Source organism: Narcine bancroftii, chromosome 2 (assembly GCF_036971445.1).
Source record: "Narcine bancroftii isolate sNarBan1 chromosome 2, sNarBan1.hap1, whole genome shotgun sequence".
In the NCBI taxonomy this organism is placed as follows: Eukaryota; Metazoa; Chordata; class Chondrichthyes; order Torpediniformes; family Narcinidae; genus Narcine; species Narcine bancroftii.
In genome coordinates, this window is record NC_091470.1 from 86,356,467 (window position 1) to 86,379,901 (window position 23,435).

The 23,435-nt window shown below is 46.8% G+C and overlaps 1 protein-coding gene across 16 annotated transcripts in view; it reads left to right on the forward strand.

Annotated features, from left to right (window-relative positions):
* Nucleotides 1-23,435, forward strand: part of LOC138753859 (alpha-(1,6)-fucosyltransferase) — an 852,902-nt gene that overhangs the window by 493,171 nt on the left and 336,296 nt on the right. Inside the window, exon 7 of one of the 16 annotated variants that reach the window (XM_069917371.1) lies at nucleotides 13,328-13,385. The exons of 14 other annotated variants lie outside the window; for them this stretch is intronic. The gene's annotated coding sequence lies outside the window, so the exon portion shown is untranslated. Of the gene's footprint in view, nucleotides 1-13,327; nucleotides 13,386-13,778; nucleotides 13,934-23,435 lie in introns of those variants that run through there. One more of the 16 variants, XM_069917370.1, reaches the window with a different exon arrangement.

Sequence of the window (23,435 nt, forward strand, 5' to 3'; positions counted from 1 at the left end):
AGATCACCACCCTAGCATTCCTGTCTTTCAGCTTTCGTCCCAGCTCACTGTAATCCCTTTTCATTACCTCCTCCCTTTTCTTGTCAATGTCGTTTGTACCCACATGTACCAAGACATCAGGCTGCTCTTCCTCTCCTCTCAGAATATTTTGGAAGCGATTTGTCAAATCTCATACCCTTGCACCAGGGAGGCAGCACACCATGCGGTAAACTTATCTGGCTCACAGAACCTCCTGTCTGTACCCCTGACAATGAGTCCCCAATAACTACTGCATTTCTCCTTTTCTTTTTCTTTTGCACCACTCTGCCAGGCTCATTGCCATTGACCTGGTGCCTGTGGCCATCTTCTGTCCGGTCATCTCCCTCAACAGAATCCAACACAACATAACTGTTGCTGAGTGGGATAGTCACTGGTGTGCTCTCTGTTTTTCTCTTCCCCCCCCCGACGGTTTCCCACTTACCTGACACGGGTTCTGGAGTATTTATCGCCCTGAAAGTTGAGTCGATTAACTCCTCACTCTCCCTGACAAGCCGCAGGTCATCAATCTGCAACTCCATATCCCTAATTCACCCCCTTAGTAACTGCATCTCGGTACACCTGGTGCAGATGTGGCCATTTGGGAGGGTGAAGGTCACCCATTGTTCCCACATCTGACACCCAGTACAGAGCACTAACCCTATTGGCATGATTCTGAATACGAAGGCAAATAACTCAGCTTACCTTTTTTCCTTGCCTGCTTTCGCCGAAGCTTGATAAGCCAAAGTCAGGAAGTCTCACTCCTTCACTGCTCCACTCACTCACTGAGCTGCTCCTCGCTGCTGGCCACTCCCTCCCCTTTCACTCCTTTTATTGGCCCCTTGACCAATTGACCCTGTCACTTTCAGGAAGCTCCTCCTCCTCTGACTCACAGCCCGACTCTCTCCAAGCTCCTCCTCCGACTCCTAGCCGAACCAAGTAGCAATATACTTCATATACAGGCTCCACACTTTAATAAAAAAGGAATAATTATTATGTAAATTATAAGTTATCTTTACCAATGGAATACAGGATCTCATCTCCATGTGCCATCTTTAAATACTCAACTTGATCTTATTCTACCAAGTAATGGCTATACGTTTTCTCGCCACTGCTAACGCTAATCGAATAAATGCAATCTGAAACTTATCTAATTTTAATTCCAAACTCAATGTCTTAATTTATCCCGATAAAAATAATAAAAGATGTGAAAGCTTGAATTTAAATAAACCCTCCAAAAAATACTTATTTCTATACCAAAAAGGTTTCACTATCTCATAAAGCCATACTGAATGTAAAAAAAGAACCAATCTCTTTACCACATCGAAAGCTCAAGTCTGAAGAACTAAATCCATATTTCCTTAACTTCTCGGGAGTTAAATAAAGCTGATGAAGAAAATTATAACGGACTAATCTATATCTCACATTTATTAATTTGGTCATACCACCTTCACACTAGTCATCCAGTTATCCTGAGATATTGAAATAGATAAGTCCTTTTCCCATTTAATTCTCATTTTATAAACATCTGGTTTAATCATTTTATGTTGCAAGAAAGCATACATTTCTGAAATAAACATTGTTACCACCTTTGATAAGTAAAGTTTCAAATTTACTTAAGGTTACTAGGTAACCTTAAACCATGTCCAAAGTTATCTAACAACAAAACTCAAACCTGATAATAGGCAAATAGCATATTCAAAGAATTCCGTACTCTTCTTAAAGTCTATGAAATGAAACGAAGTACCCAGCTTCATAACAATCTTCCACCAATTTGATACCTCTGTTCCCATGATTTCAAAAGTTGATTATTAATTGGGAAAAAATAAATTTATTCTGATTCAGTGGAGTTTTGGCTGAGATTTTACCTTTAGTCCCTATAATTTGGTTTTTATTATGCCATAACTCCATTAAATGTTTTAACACAGGTAAATTATAGTTTTGGAAGAATTGAAGATTCCATTTATAAAGAAATTGATCTATTCTTTGTTCATGGATCTGAGCCATTTCAATTCTAGCCCATACCAAAGGTTGTTCTACTTCAAACATTCTATTAATAAATTTTAATAGTTTTGAAAAGGAGGTAACTGCCATCCTCCTAAAGCATATTTCCAGGTCAGTTTTTGTAGTGACACCCTTGCTAATTTACCTTTCCACAAAAAAGTCCACACTAATGCTTTAAGATTTTTTAAAAACTTTTTCAGAATTTTACACAGGATCGATTGAAAAAGATACCGTACATGAGGAAAAATATTCATTTTAATACAATTTACCCATCCTATCAAAGTTATTGGTAAATCTTTCCATCTATTTAAATCATATTTAATTTTAGTCAATAATGGTAGATAATTCAGCTCATGTAAATGATTGTAATTATTATCAACAATTATTCTCAGGCATTTAATTTTGTCAGACCACCAAAATATTGTAACCTGCTTACAAGCTGAATAGTCTTCCATTGCTAAAGGCATTATTTTACTCTTATCCCAATTAACTTTATAGCCTGACATCCTACTGTATTGCTCCAACTGTGCTTGAAGATATCCCAATGACTGCATAAGATGTGTTAAATATATTAAAACCTCATCTGCAAATAAATTTATTTTATACTCATCTACATTCACTTTAATTCCTTTAATATTGCTATCTTGCCTAATCATTTGAGCCAATGGTTCTATTACCAACGCAAACAAAGCTGGTGACAAAGGACACCCCTGTCTAGTCAATCTAGATAATATAAATAATGAAGATATTTGTCCCTTTGTCACCACCCTAGCTGATGGGTTTTTATATAAGGCCTTCACCCAACCAGTAAAGAGTGGCCCCAATTTAATTTTTTCTAATACTTTGAATAAAAATCCCATTCCACTCTATGGAAAGCCTTCTCAGCATCTAAGGCAACTATCATAAGTTTGTCGGATTGCTCCCGAGAAACATTCATCAAAGAAATTAACTTAATAATATTATCCGCAGAATACTGATGCTTAATAAACACAACCTGATATACGTGAATCAGCTCTGGTAAATATTTAGCTAACCTATTAGCTAAAACCTTGGCAACTATCTTCTAATCCACATTCAGTAAACAAAATTGGTTTATATGACCCAACTTTTAATGGATCTCTATTCTTCTTAGGAATTACTGGAATAAATGCTTTAGAAAAAGAATCTAGAAAGGTACCACTCTCAGTGGCCTGCTTCAAAACTTCCATCAATACAGGAAACAACAAATCATTAAACTCTTTATAAAATTCTGAAGTAAAACCATCTTCCCCTAGGGACTTCCCTCCAGGCATTGCTTGCAATGCCTCTTTAACTTCCATAACTGTAAAAAAAAAGTTTGTTACAATTTTTCACCTCTGCATCCTTTAAAGATGGTAGAGCCAAGTTAGACAAAAAAGCATCAATTCTAACATTATCTTCCAAAACTGCAGAAGTATACAATTCCTCATAAAATAAACAAAATTCATCATTAATCTCCTGAGGTTTATAAATAATTGTTGTAGTTCGTCTAATAGCATTTATTGTCCTAGAAACCTGTTCAGTCTTCAGTTGCAAAGCTAATACTTTATGGGCATGTTCACCCAACTCGTAATAATGTTGTTTAGTTCTTTGCAACGATTTTTTGAATTTGTAAGTTTGTAAAGTATTATACCGTAACTTTAATTTAGTTAAATGAGCTTTTTTAATCTTCCATCATGTCCTGTTGTATTTCTTTTTCCAACTTATCTATCTCTTCCTCTAAATCTTGACTCTCTACCAAGTATTGCTTTTTAACTTTAGCTGTATAACTAATAATTTGTCCCCTCAAGTAGACTTTCAATGCATCCCATGAAATGAATTTAAATTGCACCGATCCTTTATTTTTTGTAAGAAAGGTTTTATGTGTTCTCTCAAATATTTAATAAATTCAGGTTGTTTCAACAACAGTTGAAATTAGAATCTCCATCGATATGTAGTTTCAACCCTTTCTCAACCAATACAGGTAATTAATAGCAAAGAATGATCAGACAAAATCCTACTTTTATATTCGGCCTGAGTAAATCTACCGTGTAATTGTGCTGATACTAAAAATAAATCTATTCTAGAATAAGATTTATGCCTTGTGGAATAAAAAGAAGTATTTTTTCTGTCGGATTCAACCACCTCCAAATCTGTACCAAGTTCAAATCCTTCATTACCATCAACAACTGTTTAGCCATCTTCGTTTTACCTGGTTTTTGGAGATTTATCTAATAAAACATCCAAACAACAATTAAAATCACCACCCACCAACACATTGTCAAAAGCCTGATTTAAATTCAAAAAGCTTCTGCCATGAAAACATCATCATCTACATTAGAGGAAAGGGGGAGAGAGCGAGACAGTTACGGTCTTTAGACTGCAGGCATGTAACGGCACAATCAAGGAATTTTACCTCTACACAGTCAATTCCGGCACTGCAATTTGCCCTGCACGACCCTCTACAACTTTTCGAAGGAAGCCTGTAGTGTAAATCATATAATAACCCATATAATAATTACAGTTCAGAAACAGGCCATCTCGGCCCTTCTAGTCCACACCGAACCAAGTACTCTCCTCTAGTCCCATCTTGCCCAGAACCCTCCATTCTCATCCCATCCCATCCATATTGTACTGGAAAAATTTGTTGTCAGTCATCCACTCTACTGCATGTACAACCACCGGTACTGTTGCACTCAGGTACTTGTAGTCTAAAAAGGCACCCAGTGTGAACGACCGTACGCGCAGTAATTATGTTAATTTTCCCAACATATCCACAAGAGGTAGCGATGAGAATGGTCTGGGTTATTTTTCTGAGGCTTGTGATCGTGATATTGTTCACTCAACCTTGACATATATCGAACAAGGAAGGAGAGCTTCAGAAAAATCCTTGAACCCAGTGAATCTGAAGGTGACCTGCTGTGTCGCGACAGTTAAGTTTATGACAAAAGGAGAGAAAAGGCCTCGTGGCCAGAAATATGTGTTGTGAATAATGCATTTATATGCAATTGTGGAACAAGAAGGTCAGAAAAAGACTTCATCGAGACTTGGAATGTTCAACTAAGTGCATTATAAGAACGAACTGAAGGCTGTATATTTATATGATGCAATCTTGATTCGAAATTCAATGTCATCTCTTGGGGAAGCCTTAAAGTTTGGAGTGAAACACAGAAGTCTGCAGATGCTGTGATTGTAGTGAAGACATTGTAGTGAAGAAATCAGACTGCTCAAACTACAGGGGAATCACGTTGCTCTCCATTGCAGGCAAAATCTTCGCTAGGATTCTACTAAATAGAATAATACCTAGTGTCGCCGAGAATATTCTCCAAGAATCACAGTGCGGCTTTCGCGCAAACAGAGGAACCACTGACATGGTCTTTGCCCTCAGACAGCTCCAAGAAAAGTGCAGAGAACAAAACAAAGGACTCTACATCACCTTTGTTGACCTCACCAAAGCCTTCGACACCGTGAGCAGGAAAGGGCTTTGGCAAATACTAGAGCGCATCGGATGTCCCCCAAAGTTCCTCAACATGATTATCCAACTGCACGAAAACCAACAAGGTCGGGTCAGATACAGCAATGAGCTCTCTGAACCCTTCTCCATTAACAATGGCGTGAAGCAAGGCTGTGTTCTCGCACCAACCCTCTTTTCAATCTTCTTCAGCATGATGCTGAACCAAGCCATGAAAGACCCCAACAATGAAGACGCTGTTTACATCCGGTACCGCACGGATGGCAGTCTCTTCAATCTGAGGCGCCTGCAAGCTCACACCAAGACACAAGAGAAACTGGTCCGTGAACTACTCTTTGCAGATGATGCCGCTTTAGTTGCCCATTCAGAGCCAGCTCTTCAGCGCTTGACGTCCTGCTTTGCGGAAACTGCCAAAATGTTTGGCCTGGAAGTCAGCCTGAAGAAAACTGAGGTCCTCCATCAGCCAGCTCCCCACCATGACTACCAGCCCCCCCACATCTCCATCGGGCACACAAAACTCAAAACGGTCAACCAGTTTACCTATCTCGGCTGCACCATTTCATCAGATGCAAGGATCGACAATGAGATAGACAACAGACTCGCCAAGGCAAATAGCGCCTTTGGAAGACTACACAAAAGAGTCTGGAAAAACAACCAACTGAAAAACCTCACAAAGATAAGCGTATACAGAGCCGTTGTCATACCCACACTCCTGTTCGGCTCCGAATCATGGGTCATCTACCGGCACCACCTACGGCTCCTAGAACGCTTCCACCAGCGTTGTCTCCGCTCCATCCTCAACATCCATTGGAGCGCTTACACCCCTAACGTCGAAGTACTCGAGATGGCAGAGGTCGACAGCATCGAGTCCACGCTGCTGAAGATCCAGCTGCGCTGGATGGGTCACGTCTCCAGAATGGAGGACCATCGCCTTCCCAAGATCCTGTTATATGGCGAGCTCTCCACTGGCCACCGTGACAGAGGTGCACCAAAGAAAAGGTACAAGGATTGCCTAAAGAAATCTCTTGGTGCCTGCCACATTGACCACCGCCAGTGGGCTGATAACACCTCAAACCGTGCATCTTGGCGCCTCACAGTTTGGCGGGCAGCAACCTCCTTTGAAGAAGACCGCAGAGCCCACCTCACTGACAAAAGGCAAAGGAGGAAAAACCCAACACCCAACCCCAACCAACCAATTTTCCCTTGCAACCGCTGCAATCGTGTCTGCCTGTCCCGCATCGGACTTGTCAGCCACAAACGAGCCTGCAGCTGACGTGGACTTTTTACCCCCTCCATAAATCTTCGTCCGCGAAGCCAAGCCAAAGAAGTGAAGACACCGAAATGCTGGAGAAAGTCAGCCGGTCTCGCAGCGTCCATTCGAGGTGAAGATGTACAATATTACCAACGTTTTGGCACTGAGCTCTTCCTCAAGGTACGAGAAAAAACAGACAGGCGCCTTGTATTAAAAGTAACAGCACAACGCTGGAGAAACTCAGCAGGTCAAACAGTGTCCTTTATGTAGCAAAGATAAAGATCCCTATTCGATGTTTCGTGCTTGAGCCCTTCATCAAGGGGAGAGGCATAATGATCCCAAAGGCAGCGGGAAATAGGTGGAGAAGGGAGGGAGGGTACAGCATCAAGCAAGGGGAGGCTGGTGAATAGAGAGGGAAGGGGGTGGAGAGCTGAGGGCAAGAGAAGGGGGGGAAGGGAGAGCATGTTAGCAGAAAATGGAAAAGTCCATGTTTATGCCATCTGGCCGGAGGGGGCCCAGACAGAAAATTAGGTGTTGCTCCTCCAATTTATGGGTGGGCTCGGTGGGATAGTACTTGAGGCCGTGGACAGACACGTATCTGGGAGGGGGCACAGACCTGAAATGGTTGGCCACTGGGAGGTCCCTGTCACTGGTGTGGACAGAGTGAAGGTGCTCAGCCTCTGTTTGGAACCCTGGATCATGGTGAGGGAGGAGGTGTGGCCACAGGTGTGGCACCTCCTGCGGTCACAGGGGAAGGTGAGGGGGGTTTGGGGTGATTAGTAGGGAGGGATGAGTGCACAAGGGAGTCACAGAGGGAGGAGAGGGGAAGATGGTGGTGGGATCCTGTGTAGGTGACAGAAATTCCAGAGAATAATGTGTTAGATGCTAAGGCTGATGGAGTGATAGGTAAGGACAAAGGGAATCCTACATTAATTGTGTCTGGTGAGAGGGGGTGGGGTGTGGGGGGAGGGAGCCAGGGCTGATGATCGGGAAATGGATGAGATGCAGGAGAATTGATGGTGGTGGAGGGGAAGCCAGGATGATGAAAGAAGACAGACATTTCAGATGATCTAGACTGGAAGACCTCATCTTGGCAACAGTTGCCCCTCTCCTCCCCTCTCTGCCTTCCTTAGGGACCACTCCCTCTGTGACTTCATCTCTCCCTACCAATTGACTGCCTGGCACCTTCCCCTGTGTCTGCAGGAGGTGACACATTTGAGCCCACACCTCCTTCCTCATCACAGTCTGGGGCCCCAAAGCACATTTCATTTGTGTATCTGCAGGACTGATTTACTGCACCCGTGCTCCTTTTGTAGCCTCCTCTACATCAGAGAGACTGGAGCAGACTTCACTGAGCGCCTTCGCTCTGTCCGCACCAGTAACAGGGACCTCCCATTGGCCAATCGTTCTAGTTCTGCATCCCACTTCCACTCTCACACATTCGTCCATGGCTTCGTGCATCATCCCACCAAGGTGGCTTGTAAATTGGAGGGACAACACCTGATTTTACGTCTGAGCACTCTGCAGCCAGATGGCATTAACATTGACTTCTCCGGTTTCTGCTAACCTGCTCACCTCTTCCACCCCCACCCCCCTTCTCTCCCCATTTCCTCTTTCCCTCAGCTCTCCACCCACTCTTCCCTCTCCATTCACCCAGCCAATCCTCCTCCCCCCTCCTGCTGCTGTGCCCTCCTTCCCTTCCCCACTGATTGCCCCTGCAAACCTTACCTTTATATTCAGGTGGCTAATGACATTTTCCCATGCCATGATGAAAAGCTCAAGCCTGAAACCATGGTTCTGTATCTTTACTTTTGCATCCATTGGAGCGCTTTCATCCCTAACGTCGAAGTACTCGAGATGGCAGAGGTCGACAGCATCGAGTCCACGCTGCTGAAGATCCAGCTGCGCTGGATGGGTCACGTCTCCAGAATGGAGGACCATCGCCTTCCCAAGATCCTGTTATATGGCGAGCTCTCCACTGGCCACCGTGACAGAGGTGCACCAAAGAAAAGGTACAAGGACTGCCTAAAGAAATCTCTTGGTGCCTGCCACATTGACCACCGCCAGTGGGCTGATAACGCCTCAAACCGTGCATCTTGGCGCCTCACAGTTTGGCGGGCAGCAACCTCCTTTGAAGAAGACCGCAGAGCCCACCTCACTGACAAAAGGCAAAGGAGGAAAAACCCAACACCCAACCCCAACCAACCAATTTTCCCCTGCAACCGCTGCAACCGTGTCTGCCTGTCCCGCATCGGACTTGTCAGCCACAAACGAGCCTGCAGCTGACGTGGACTTTTTACCCCCTCCATAAATCTTCGTCCGCGAAGCCAAGCCAAAGAAGAAGATAAAGGAGTTATTTGACCTGCTGAGTTTCTACGGCTTTCTGTATTTACTTCAACCACGGTGTCTGCTGAGTTCTGCATTTTATCCCTGTATTGAAAGGGCTGGGGAAAAGGGAAAAATGGGAGGAGAAGGAGTATGCACTAACAGATAAGAGCTGTTAATTGGACAAGAGAACAGCAGAGAGGAAAGGCAAGAATTGATTTGGGGAGGAGTTGTTTTTAGCTTTGTGAAAGTAGACAGGGAAAAGGGAAGAAAGCGAGAGCCAGAGGAAAGACACGTTGGGAAAGAAGGGAGGGGGCGAATGGAAAATGGAGGTCAATATTAATGCCATCCGGTTAGAGGGTGCCCAGGTGCAATATGAGGTGCATTTCCTCCATTGTGTGGGTGCTCTCAGTGTGGCAGTGCACGAGACCACAGACAGACATATTGGCAAGGGAATGGAGCCGGGGAATTGAAGTGGGTGGCCACTGCGAGATCCATGCTGTTGTGGCAGACAGAGCTGAGGTGCTCAATGAAGTGATCGTCCGGTCTGCGTCCACTATCTCCAATGTGCTCCCATTGGGAGTCACCTCTACCTCAAAAGCCTTGAAGTTTTACGAGTGAATGGTTAAGTTTCAGTGTGGGTATTTTCTTGCCAGTTGGACTGGTTTAGATTACCAGCATAATTTATTTAAACCGAATAGAAGATTAAGGGGTGATTGCAGTTGAAGACATTTAAAAGCTTGGTAAGGGAAATTATGTCTTCTGATGGAGCTGTTGAGGACGATGAAACATAAAGATTCAATTTAGGTCACTGAGAACTGAATGAAAATGTCAAAGTAAGGATTAACAGATTTGAAACTATTAATTAAATCAGCCCAGTGTTGTTCATGTATTCTGGAAGTCCATAAGGTCATAGTCGAAAGACGTGCTCAAGTGTATGCTAGAGGAACTCAGTAGGTCAGACAGCATCAGTGGAAGGTAAAGAATAGTTTCTGACAATGAATTCCTCCAGCAGAGTTTGTTCAGCTTCAGGTTCCAACGTCTGCAGTCTCCTACATGTCTTGAGTGGAAGAGTTATGACTGAACAGGATCAGGGGAGAATCAACATGGTTTTGACTGATGGTCCTGGAGCATCTATCCTGGTTGTCCATTCATTTTGGTACTGAATATGGTTGGAAATTAGACACACCTCACCAAAAGCGAAATGCAAAAGCTGCAGATGCTGGAATCATGGGCAGGCAAAGAATTGCTGGAGGTCAGACAGCATCTATGGGTTGACTGACCATTTCTACCTGCTGGCTGACTTGCTGAGTTCCTCCTGCTCGTCGTTCATTAAAACCTTGTTGAATTATCAGTTATAATCCAGTTTGGTCTTGTACAATTTAAGAACTGCGTTCAACAAATTCTGCTCTATTGTTTTGTTCTGCACAAGAAATTGCTTTTTGTGCCTCATGTAGCTCGAGTTCTAGATGGATGTGGTATAAAATGCAGATGCTTAGTGCCTGGAATGAAAGAGGGGGGAAGAGTGTTAGGCCTTGATCTGTTGCTCACAAGCTATCCTGAAGTCCTCTTTATTTTGTGATGGATTAAATGGTGGAGATCATTTGGATTGGGTGTTGTGTATACAGATGGCGTAGCAGTTAGCGTTACAGCACCAGCAATCCAGGATTGCCTGTAAGGAGTTTGTACGTTCTCCCCATGCTGCCTGGGACTTCCTCCCACCACCATTCGAAATGGACCGGGGGGGTGTTGTAAATTAATTGGGCTGAAATGGCCTGTTGCCATACTATGTGTCTCAGTATTTTGACTTATATTGACATTTCCCCTGTTCTGAGTTATTTTTGACTGTTGGCTTCATAATTGAGTTGAAGGCACTAAGAACAATTCTGCCCATGGATTTCAAAGAAGCACAGTTGTGTGGAGCAGAAATCGTTATATTTGCTTCTAATAATGAGGAGGTGAACCAGACAGCTTGGGTCAAAGATACAATTCTTCAAATAAGCTTATGACTAGAGGCTGCGATTCTTTTTGCTATATATCCTGAGATATATACTCAGCCCAGTGGCTGAGTAGATTGGTTTGTTCTCACTGGACAATGAGTGAAAAGCTCGCCAATGGCAAATCCTGATCAGCTTTCATCTTGTCGAACAAAGCTTCTCTCAACATGCTCAATGTACACTTGCTGCTATTGTAAGCATTGATACCTGATAGTCCGCAGTTAAATTAAATAATATTGGGATGTATTCTGTTCATTTTATTTGGCTGAGGAATCGGAGTTTGCAAAACATGCCGCCAAACACCAGTCAATAATTTTCATTTTTCATTTGGCTCTCTGGATATTGTAGGGCACGGTAATAAATTTCAGCCTGCAGTGAGCACCTACAGGCTTCAAAATAGCAACCTGTTCCTTCACGAAAGCAGGATGTCTGCCAATGCCGGACGCAGACTGGGAGATGCTTTCTGTCAGTGCCTTCGCTCTGCCCGCTGCCACAACAAGGCAGTGGCCAACCACTTCAATTCCACATCCCACTGCTTTACTGACATGTCCGTCCATGGCCTCATGTCAGTCTGGCCACAAGTAAATTGTAGGAACCGCACCTTATAGTCACACTGGGAACCCTGCAACCAGACGACATCAATATCGACTTCCCCAATTTCTGTTAAGCTCCTCCCCATCTTCTTTTCTTTCCTCCCCTCACTTATTGCCACCTTGAACTCCTTCTCTTTCCCCTGCCTTCCTCCAGCTCCTCACCACTTCCCTTCCCCCTATCAGAAACATCTTTCTCAGCCATCTACCCTGCCCATCACCTCTAATCTCCTTTCTCTTTACATAGAGCATCACAACACAGCACAGGCCCTTCAGCCTATGATGTTGCACGAACCTATGTAAACCTCTTCCACAACAATCTCATCCTTCCCTACCTCGCACCCACATACCCCTTTTTTTCATGCATCCATGTGTCTTTTGAATGTCCCAATTGTACCAAATTCCACCACCACCCCTAGCAATGCATTCTATGCATCCACCACTCATGGTGTAAAAAAATGTACCTCTAGAGCAGTGATTCTCAACCTTCCCTTCCCACTCACATCCCATCTTAAGCAATCCCTTACTAATCACAGAGCACTGATAGCCTAGGGAATACTTAAAGTGGTAGATGAGTGGAAATAAAAAGGTTGAGAACCATTGGCCTAACATTTCCCCTCACCTTAAACAGATGGCCTCTGGTATTTGCTGTTGTCGTCCCAGGAAAATGGTATTGGATATCCACCTTATCTGTGCCCCTCATCTCTTGAATCTCCTCTCATTCTTCATTGCTCTAAAGAGAAAAGCCCTTGCTCTGTCAAACTTGCTTCATAAGACATATGTACTTATCTCCACCCTCCCGCCAACATTTATCTATCACCTGGAAGCCTCTGCTCCTCCCCCTCTGTCCCACCATCTTATTCAGTCTTTTGCCTGAACTTTGCCATCCCGATAGAGGGCTCATGCCTGAAACACCAACTGTCTCTTGCTTTCCATATATGCTGCATGACCCCCATCTTGCCTACTGGCCCCCTTCTTGATAACATTTTACAGGGAGCACAATTGAGAGGGTCCCGTCTGGCCGCATCATGGTGTCGTACGGTAACTGCAAAGCATTGGACTGGAAGTCAACACAGAGGATCTAAAGATGATTGAGGAGATCCCCTGGTGTCACCTTTTCCTCTGTTGATGACACTTCCTGGGAGTGTTGCTTAAAAAGAGCTCAAAGAATTACTGGGGATTCCCTATCATCCATTGCTCTTTGACTTTGCACCATCAGGGACGAGGTACAGGAGCATCAAAATCAGGACGGACCAGGCTGGAAAATACTGTCGTTTGTTTTCTTCCCACCTGCTGTGAGATTGATAGAAATTAAAATGTGTAAATTATTCTGAATAATTCTAATTATTTATTTCTATTTTTATGTAGATAATATGATTATTATGTGCTGTATGAAAAATGCATTTTGTGTATCTGTGTGTGAACTGTGGTCTGGAGAAACCTGTTTCGTATGGGTTGTGTAGGTACACTCAGCTTGAATGTACTGAGATCCTCCAGCACATTTTGCATGGTTACTACATATTCCTTAAAGATGGCCAGCATCCAAGTTATTGTGGTAAATGCCTTTCTAAAGAAAAGATTACAAGCAAACACAACCACTTGTTATGTTACAAATCAACCAAGCTGGCATTTTTTTTCTGCTGCCTCTCCCCCCCCACCCCCCACCCCCACCCAGGAAACCTGACAGCTCAGCTGTGAAGGAGGAAATTCACTTCTTTTGGCTGTGATTAGAGGTAAGGTTGTACTTGCTCACTGTACAAATTCGCATCCGCAGAAAAATGCCAGTGCTTGTAATCTTTTGGCCGTGATGAAATCCTGCTTGTGCGTGTTGGTGGCTTTTATTGGAAGAAATCGCGTTCAAAGTTTTTAAAGAAGCTGAAATAAAAGTGGAAAATGGTTAAAAAAAACAACTCAGAATGTCAGGTACCACCGGGAGGGGGTGGAAAACCATTCAATACTTTGGATGCTGCCTGGCCTGCTTCGTTTCACCAGAGTTTTCAGGTTTTACGTCAGATTTCCAGCATCTAGGGGTTTCCCCCCCCCCAAAAATGATGTTAACTTGGACGACATTTCAGAAGTGGCTGATCTGAACTTCATTTACAGCACCAACCTGCACGTGTGTACAGAAATCTGTACTGCTCACTCTTCTATCGCGGCTCACGCAGCGCCAGTTACCCAGATACGAATCTGCCAACGTCTGAAAGGAGTCTGCACCTTCTCCCTCTTCTCAGTTGTTTGCCAGATAACTGCATCAAAGTTCACCAGTGAAGGTGGTTTGCAGGTATGTCACACATTAATCACAAACCAATGTCCTGGATGATAGGATGGCTATTTGCTCCAAATAGTGTGCCCCAGTGAGGATCATAATTTGAATTTTCTGGGCAACTATCTTCTGGATCACTGTGGAGCTCATTTCTCGTCTGCAGATAGAGGTTTGTTTTTCTCAAGGCAAATTATGAGATTTACTGCTTTGGCACATGGCTGCCCTCCCCATTGACGCTGATTGTGTCTTGAAAACCCTTCTGTGTACCTGATCTGAGGGATAATCAGCAAAGTCGTCATGCAATCCAGCAGGATGCTCTTCACTGAGTAAGCGTTTCACTGTGCTTCAAGGTACATTGATATTTTTAAAGAATTGTTTAGTTTATGGTTGGGAGAAAAATCACCAGAGCATGTTGTTCTCTGATAGAGAGCTTCCAGACCAGTGGTTCTCAACCCTTTTTCTTCGCTCTCACACATGACTTTAAGTATTCCCTATGCCATCGGTGCTCTGTAATTAGTACGGGATTGCTTAAGGTGGGATGTGAGTGGGAAGGGAAAGTTGAGAATCACTGCTCTACACCCAATTGTTACTGAAATATTTGGCTTGAGAAAAATTGTCTTTGCTTTGCATTTATTAAACCGTGCACATAACAAGTCAGTTGGGGACGATTAAAACAGTGATTTTCAACCTTTTTCTTTCCATCCACATACCAACTTGAGCAATCCCTTACTAATCACAGAGCACTGATGGCAGAAGGATTACTTAGAGTGGTTTGTGAGTGGAAAGTAAAAGGTTGAGAACCACTGTTCCAGGTGATTTGTGGCATCGCTGCTGTTACCATGCAGGGGGTTTACAACATCGCACAGCAGGGCAGAAAACATCAGTTGATGATGGAAAACTAAACATTGACACTGACATCAGTTGCCAGGAAAATATTGGCACTTATAATTAATGAAGCATTCTCAGGGCCCTGGAAAGCATCAAATTAGGCCAGGTCTTCCCAAACTTTTTAGCTCGCAGAACCCCTTTTGGGGAGCATTTAGAAATTGCAGAACCCCGTCATTATGAGCTGAAAGCTGACCAGAAGTAGAATGGCATCAACTTCCGGTTCGAGCGTGGTTGAGTCTAGTTTAAGTTAAATGATTTTTCTTGAACAGTGAGCAATCTGAAGCAGTGCTTTGCCAAATCCCATTTCTTCGGTTTCAACTGAATATTAACCAAATATAAATATCTCCGACCGCCCAGACCCCAAACGGCCACCATCACCGACCTCCCAGAAGTGGGTTTCCAACCCATCCCCAGCCGCCCACAAGCCAGATCTCCTAACGTTTCTGATGCAGGTAAATACCTCAGCCCCGGCTGCCCGCAGGTGGAGCTCCTGATGCCTCCACATGAGATTGCATCCTGTCCCCTGCTGCCCATAGGCCTGAGCTTCTAACACCTCCATCACCAACCGCCAACCCCGCCGACCAGGTGCTGGAGCCTTCACTGATGACCCTGACTGCAACCATACCTAGCCCCCGAGGCCTCTATCAACGCAGGTCCCAGTCCCGACCAACCTCATTCTGGCGCCCACACTGACTCCATCACCCATTCCCACACCAACCTCAGGGAAGGGGAGGGGGAGTAAAGCCAGTGAGAGGGAGGGAGGGAGGAATGGAGTGAGGGGGAGGGAGGGAATGAATGATGGGGAGGGAGTGAATGAGGAGGGAGGGAGCAAGTGAGGGTGAGGGAAGGGAGAGAAGGAGCGAGTGAGGGGGAGGGAAGGGAGTGAAGGAGCGAGTGGGGGGAGGGAGGGAGCCAGTGAGGAGGAAGGAAGGGAAAGAGGGAGCAAGTGAGGGGGAAGGAGGGAGTGAGTGGGGGAGGGAAGGGAGAGAGAGCAAGTGAGTGAGGAGGTAGGGAGCGAGTGAGTGAGGGGAGGAAGTGAATGACGAGGGATGGATTAAGTGAGGAGGAGGGAAGGGAGAGAGGGAGCGAGTGAGGGTCAGGGAGCAAGTGAGTGAGGAGGGAGGGAGCAAGTGAGGGGGAGGGAGTGAGTGAGTAAGGATGGAGGGAGCGAGTGAGAAAGCAAGGGAGAGCGGGAGCGAGTGAGGGTGAGATCAAGTGAGTGAGGAGGGAGGGAGTGAGTGAGGGGAGGGAAGGGAGAGAGGGAGTGAGAGGTAGGAGGGGGAGGGAGTGAATGAGTGAGAGGAGGGAGTGAGCAAGTGAGTGAGGGGGAGGGAGGAGTGATGAATAGGGAGGAAGTGAGAGGGAGGAAGTGAGAAGGAGGGAGTGAGTGAGGAGGAGGAAAGGGAGGGACAGAGCGAGTGAAGAGGGAGAGAGCGAGTCAGTGAGTGAGAGGAGGGAGGGAGCGAGTGAGTGAGGGGGAGGCAGCGAACGAGTGAGGGGAGGGAGCAGAGAGCAAGTCTGCTTGAATGCTCAATACTCTTGAGTAGCTTCAACACAAGTTTCTAACCTCAGCAACTTAATACTAAATCACAAAAATCTGTAGACTCCGTGGTTGAAGTAAAAACTGATGTGGCTGGAGAAGCGCAGCTGTTCAAACATTGACCTTTATGTTGCAAAGGTAAAGATACATCAAGCACGATCAAATACACAAAGACTGAATGTTGCCGAGACTGAAGGCTTTTATTTGCAAGAGATGGATAGCATCCCCGTGTTGGACTCAAACTGGGGCGCAGGCTTGTGGCATGACAGCCTTTATGGGGAAGAAAGGGGCTGGCCAGTGGGTCAACCAGGAAAGGTTATGTTATTTACATTAGATAATTATGTACAATATTTACAATAGTGGTTTCACCACAATACATAACTGACGTTTCGGGCTTGAGCCCTTCATCAAGTTACGAGAGAATGCCAGCAGTCATCTGAACAAAAAGTATAGTGGGGGAGGAGGGGGTGGCTAAGGAGAGAGGGGGCAGCAGCAATGAGGGGGAGGAGGGATGGCTGGGTGGGTAGGAGAACAGGAAAGGGGGAGGGGAAAGGAAAGGTGAGCAGGTTTAGTAGAAAGCAGTAAAGTCAATGGGTCTTTTTACAATGCGGCCGAGCAGTGACTCTACTTGGGCCTGGTGAAATTCCCGTGAATGCAAGCCCTCCCGGGCACTTCACACCACTGTCCAAATTCCCGAGAATTTGCCCTCCCCCCCAACCAATCCCGTCCCCCCAACCGATGATGCTTTGCACACTCAGAGGATTAGGAGTAAGTCTCCCCCCCCCCCCCCACCAGTCTGTCGGTTTCTCCCTCCCTCCCTCCCCCCCCCATCAGTGTTCGCCCGCCCGTCAACTCACCCACCACCCCCCGCGTATCAGAGCCACTTTGCCACATCTCGACGGCAGCACAATGCGGGATGAATGGCTGACTTCATTTCCCATAATCCCTCAGGCAGCTGAAACTGCTTTGGGAAATACAGAGTGATTCCAGCTGCAGGAAGGATTATGGCTAATGAAGATGGCCATTCATCCTGCATTGTGCCACCATTATGACGTGCCAAAGCTGTTGTCAAGAGGTAAGAATCTTTTAATTTTAATCACCTACATGACGCAGCACACAAGAGCTGATGTCACGAGGCTTCCCCTGCTTGGCCATTTGCCTTTTCACACCGCAGGGAGAGGCCGGACCCGTTTACAGTGCAGTGTGAAAAGGCCTAGTGTTAAAGCCATCTGACTGGAGAGTGCCCAGATGGAAAATAAGGTGTGGTTCCTCCAATGTGCAGGTGGTCTGGGTGGGATAGAACCCAAGGCTATGGACAGACATAACTTAAACCTCTGTTGAGTCCAAAAATAGTTCCATGTATAAAATCTGCTTGACTTTTGTTTGTTGCAAATTAGTTGGAAGAAGTACGCTTTGCGGAAACTGCCAAAATGTTTGGCCTGGAAATCAGCCTGAAGAAAACTGAGGTCCTCCATCAGCCAGCTCCCCACCATGACTACCAGCCCCCCCACATCTCCATCGGCCACACAAAACTCAAAACGGTCAACCAGTTTACCTATCTCGGCTGCACCATTTCATCAGATGCAAGGATGGACAATGAGATAGACAACAGACTCGCCAAGGCAAATAGCGCCTTTGGAAGACTACACAAAAGAGTCTGGAAAAACAACCAACTGAAAAACCTCACAAAGATAAGCGTATACAGAGCCGTTGTCATACCCACACTCCTGTTCGGCTCCGAATCATGGGTCCTCTACCGGCATCACCTACGGCTCCTAGAACGCTTCCACCAGCGTTGTCTCCGCTCCATCCTCAACATCCATTGGAGCACTTTCATCCCTAACGTCGAAGTACTCGAGATGGCAGAGGTCGACAGCATCGAGTCCACGCTGCTGAAGATCCAGCTGCGCTGGATGGGTCACGTCTCCAGAATGGAGGACCATCGCCTTCCCAAGATCGTGTTATATGGCGAGCTCTCCACTGGCCACCGTGACAGAGGTGCACCAAAGAAAAGGTACAAGGACTGCCTAAAGAAATCTCTTGGTGCCTGCCACATTGACCACCGCCAGTGGGCTGATAACGCCTCAAACCGTGCATCTTGGCGCCTCACAGTTTGGCGGGCAGCAACCTCCTTTGAAGAAGACCGCAGAGCCCACCTCACTGACAAAAGGCAAAGGAGGAAAAACCCAACCCCAACCAACCAATTTTCCCCTGCAGCCGCTGCAACCGTGTCTGCCTGTCCCGCATCGGACTTGTCAGCCACAAACGAGCCTGCAGCTGACGTGGACTTTTACCCCCTCCATAAATCTTCGTCCGCGAAGCCAAGCCAAAGAAAGTTGGAAGAAGTACGCTGGATAAACCAAAACACAGTCCAATGCAAGGAAGACAACAGCACCCTGCTGGATCTGGCCTGTTGCTTGCATTGCCACCTGCAGCCCCCACCACCTTGTCTGGAATCTGGGCTGGGTGAGCTGCAGAGAGTGTCAGCCTGGAACGCCCAAGGCTGCCACTACTGGCTGACCCCTTGGATTCCCCTCCTGTAGTGATAAGAGATGCTTGAAAACACTTAAAGTGACTTTAAAAGACGAATTTCCATTTGAAAGATTTGTGGTCAAATGGCTTTAGGCTTGGGCACACCCTCATATTTCTGCTGCACCAGCTTCATAGCTGAGGGCATGTTCTTTGTTCTTCATGATGTAAATGAGGCTGTTGAGCCCTGGGAACTGGAAGTTGTTTTACTTGAACTTCCATATTTGTCTTTTGCGTGTCATGCGGATCTGAGCTTCCTGCTAGGATTGCTGCCATAGCCTTTTGTCAGGCAAACTGGCCTGAGAGCAGCAAGTTGACCCCAGGCATCAGTCTCTGAACTCCTGCTCCGAGCCATCCTGATACCCTTCTGACACCTGATACTGTCCAAGTCTTCCCTCTGCTCTTCTCTACCCCACTGAAGATTGGAGACGTTTAAACATCCAATAATTTTTGAAATCACTCAATCCCGCGCAATCTAAAAAAAAGCACAAGTTGTAGAAAGCAAACTACTTCACAGTTGAAGGCTGTCAGCACCAGTGGACGACACAGAGCTGTGCCACATGTGTGTGCAAACTACAACGCAAATAGTGAAACAATCTCCAACAACATCAGCAGAGGATTTTCCCCTTTAGAATCAATTGACTGAATCTTGGATCTTGCTGCTACAACATTGTAATAAAGGACCTTGTAAAAATATAAATACTTCTTCATGATCCATTTTCTCCAAAAGCCAAATTGCTGAAAAATAGAGTAAACCTGGCAGGCCCCTGGTGACTAAGTTTAACTATTAACCTGTGCATACTAATCCCGACCACTTGTGTTGCTGTGAAGTTTATTTAAGGAATTGCCTTCAGCCATTCATTTACCAGGCCTATGGAAATTACTTTCAGCCTCATTCCACTCAGAAGAGGTGTTAAAAACCCAGGCACAGCTGCTCATTTCTCTTTCCTCTTTTCAGGACCTTGTTCTGCACAAATTGGCTCTTAAAATATTATAGCGGCCCCGATCCGGGCAGGAGCAAGGGGGAGGCGGCGGCCCCGGCCTCGGTCGAGTGAGGCAGGTGGAGGCCCCGGTCCGGGGGGAAAGTTGGGGGCGGCGGCCCCGGTCCGGGCACAGGGAAAGCAGCGGCGGCCCCGGTCCGAGCACAGGGAAAGCAGTGGCAGCCCCGGCCCCGGTCCAGGCAGAGGGTAGGCGGCGGCGGTCCCGATCCGGGCAAGCACAAAGGGGAGGCGGCGGCCCCGGCCTCAGTCGAGTGAGGCAGGTGGAAGCCCCGGTCCGGGCAGAGAGTTGGAGGCGGCGGCCCCAGTCCGGGCACAGGAAGAGCAGCGGTGGCCTCGGCCTCGGTCCGGGCAGTATGGTCCGACCTAGGAGGGGAGGCAGGCCCCTCCAGCCTGGGTAAGAAACCTGCATAGGAGAAGGCCACTCCGATATAAAACCTACGACCCAAGGACCTCGCTGCCACGTCCCAGCTTGCTTGGCCACGGCACACGAACCATGGGTGTAAAGGGTGGGGCCAGTACTGCGCGCACTGCACTCCACCTAAAAGCTCCTTTGCGCAGGCCCGAGGACAGGTCCACATCCTCCCCCTCCACGTCCTCCCCCTCAAAAGATGCTCACAAACTCAAGCTAGCATGCTGGAACATCAGAACCATGCTAGACAAGGCTGACAGCCACCGACCTGAACGTCGGTCTGCCCTCATTGCACATGAACTCCTCAGACTTGACATCGACATAGCCGCTCTCAGTGAAGTCCGCCTGGCAGATGTAGGCATCCTCCAAGAACGCGGCGCGGGCTACACACTATACTGGTCTGGCAAGTCTTTGGATGAACGACGCCTATCTGGTGTAGGCTTCATGGTCAAGAACTCCATTGCCTCCAAACTTGAAAACCTCCCGACAGGCCACTCGGACCGGATCATGTCCATGCGACTCCCCCTTCAAAACAAGCGTCGCATCACCCTCATCAGTGTCTATGCTCCAACCCTCCAGGCGGAACCAGCAGAAAAGGACAAGTTCTACACTGACCTGCGCAACCTCATTCAACGCACCCCTACAGCCGACAAGGTTGTCATCCTTGGCGACTTCAACGCTCGCATCGGCAAAGACTCAGTAACCTGGCCAGGAATCCTGGGCAAGCATGGTGTCGGCAAGTGCAACGACAATGGGCGCCTCCTGTTGGAGCTCTGCGCAGAACAGCGACTTGTCATTACAAACACCCTTTTTCAGCAGAGGGACAGCCTGAAGACCACCTGGATGCATCCCCGATCCAAACACTGGCACCTCCTGGACTAAGTCCTGGTGTGAGAAAGAGACAAACGAGATGTGCTCCACACCAGGGTCATGCCCAGCACGGAATGCCACACTGACCACCGGCTGGTTCGCTGCAAGCTCAATCTTCACTTCAAGCCAAAGCCCAGGAACTGTAAAGCCCCCAGAAAGAGGTTCAATGTTGGAAACCTGCAGTCAGACGAAGTGAAAGGAAACTTCCAGGCAAACCTCAAAGCAAAGCTCGAGGATGCAATCTGCCTCACGGACTCGTCCCCTGAAACCCTCTGGGATCAGCTGAAGACTACCATACTGCAATCCACTGAAGAGGTACTGGGCTTCTCCTCCAGGAAAAACAAGGACTGGTTCGACGATAACAGCCAGGAAATCCAGGAGCTGCTGGCAAAGAAGTGAGCTGCCCACCAGGCTCACCTTACAAGGCCGTCCTGTCCAGAGAAGAAACAAGCCTTCCGTCGCGCATGCAGCCATCTTCAGCGTAAACTCCGAGAGATCCAAAATGAGTGGTGGACTAGCCTCGCCAAGCGAACCCAGCTCAGCGCGGATATTGGCGACTTCAGGGGTTTCTACGAGGCTCTAAAGGCTGTGTACGGTCCCTCACCCCAAGTCCAAAGCCCGCTGCGCAGCTCAGACGGCAAAGTCCTCCTCAGTGACAAGATCTCCATCCTCAACCGATGGTCAGAACACTTCCAATCTCTTTTCAGTGCCAACCGCTCAGTCCAAGATTCCGCCCTGCTCCAGCTCCCTCAACAGCCCCAAAGGCTAGAGCTGGATGAGGTCCTCACCCAGGATGAGACATATAAGGCAATTGAACAACTGAAAAGTGGCAAAGCAGCAGGTATGGATGGAATCCCCCCAGAGGTCTGGAAGGCTGGCGGCAAAACTCTGCATGTCAAACTGCATGAGTTTTTCAAGCTTTGTTGGGACCAAGGAAAACTGCCTTCGGACCTTCGTGATGCCATCATCATCACCCTGTACAAAAACAAAGGCGAGAAATCAGACTGCTCAAACTACAGGGGAATCACGCTGCTCTCCATTGCAGGCAAAATCTTCGCTAGGATTCTCCTAAATAGAATAATACCTAGTGTTGCCGAGAATATTCTCCCAGAATCACAGTGCAGCTTTCGCGCAAACAGAGGAACTACTGACATGGTCTTTGCCCTCAGACAGCTCCAAGAAAAGTGCAGAGAACAAAACAAAGGCTCTACATCACCTTTGTTGACCTCACCAAAGCCTTCGACACCGTGAGCAGGAAAGGGCTTTGGCAAATACTAGAGCGCATCGGATGCCCCCCAAAGTTCCTCAACATGGTTATCCAACTGCACGAAAACCAACAAGGTCGGGTCAGATACAGCAATGAGCTCTCTGAACCCTTCTCCATTAACAATGGCGTGAAGCAAGGCTGTGTTCTCGCACCAACCCTCTTTTCAATCTTCTTCAGCATGATGCTGAACCAAGCCATGAAAGACCTCAACAATTGAAGACACTGTTTACATCCGGTACCGCACGGATGGCAGTCTCTTCAATCTGAGGCGCCTGCAAGCTCACACCAAGACACAAGAGAAACTTGTCCGTGAACTACTCTTTCCAGACGATGCCGCTTTAGTTGCCCATTCAGAGCCAGCTCTCCAGCGCTTGACGTCCTGTTTTGTGGAAATTGCCAAAATGTTTGGCCTGGAAGTCAGCCTGAAGAAAACGGAGGTCCTCCATCAGCCAGCTCCCCACCATGACTACCAGCCACCCCACATCTCCATCGGGCACACAAAACTCAAAACGGTCAACCAGTTTACCTATCTCGGCTGCACCATTTCATCAGATGCAAGGATCGACAACGAGATAGACAACAGACTCGCCAAGGCAAATAGCTCCTTTGGAAGACTACACAAAAGAGTCTGGAAAAACAACCAACTGAAAAACCTCACAAAGATAAGCGTATACAGAGCCGTTGTCATACCCACACTCCTGTTCGGCTCCGAATCATGGGTCCTCTACCGGCATCACCTGCGGCTCCTAGAACGCTTCCACCAGCGTTGTCTCCGCTCCATCCTCAACATTTATTGGAGCGCCTTCATCCCTAATATCGAAGTACTCGAGATGGCAGAGGCTGACAGCATCGAGTCCACACTGCTGAAGATCCAGCTGTGCTGGGTGGGTCACGTCTCCAGAATGGAGGACCATCGCCTTCCCAAGATCGTGTTATATGGCGAGCTCTCCACTGGTCACCATGACAGAGATGCACCAAAGAAGAGGTACAAGGACTGCCTAAAGAAATCTCTTGGT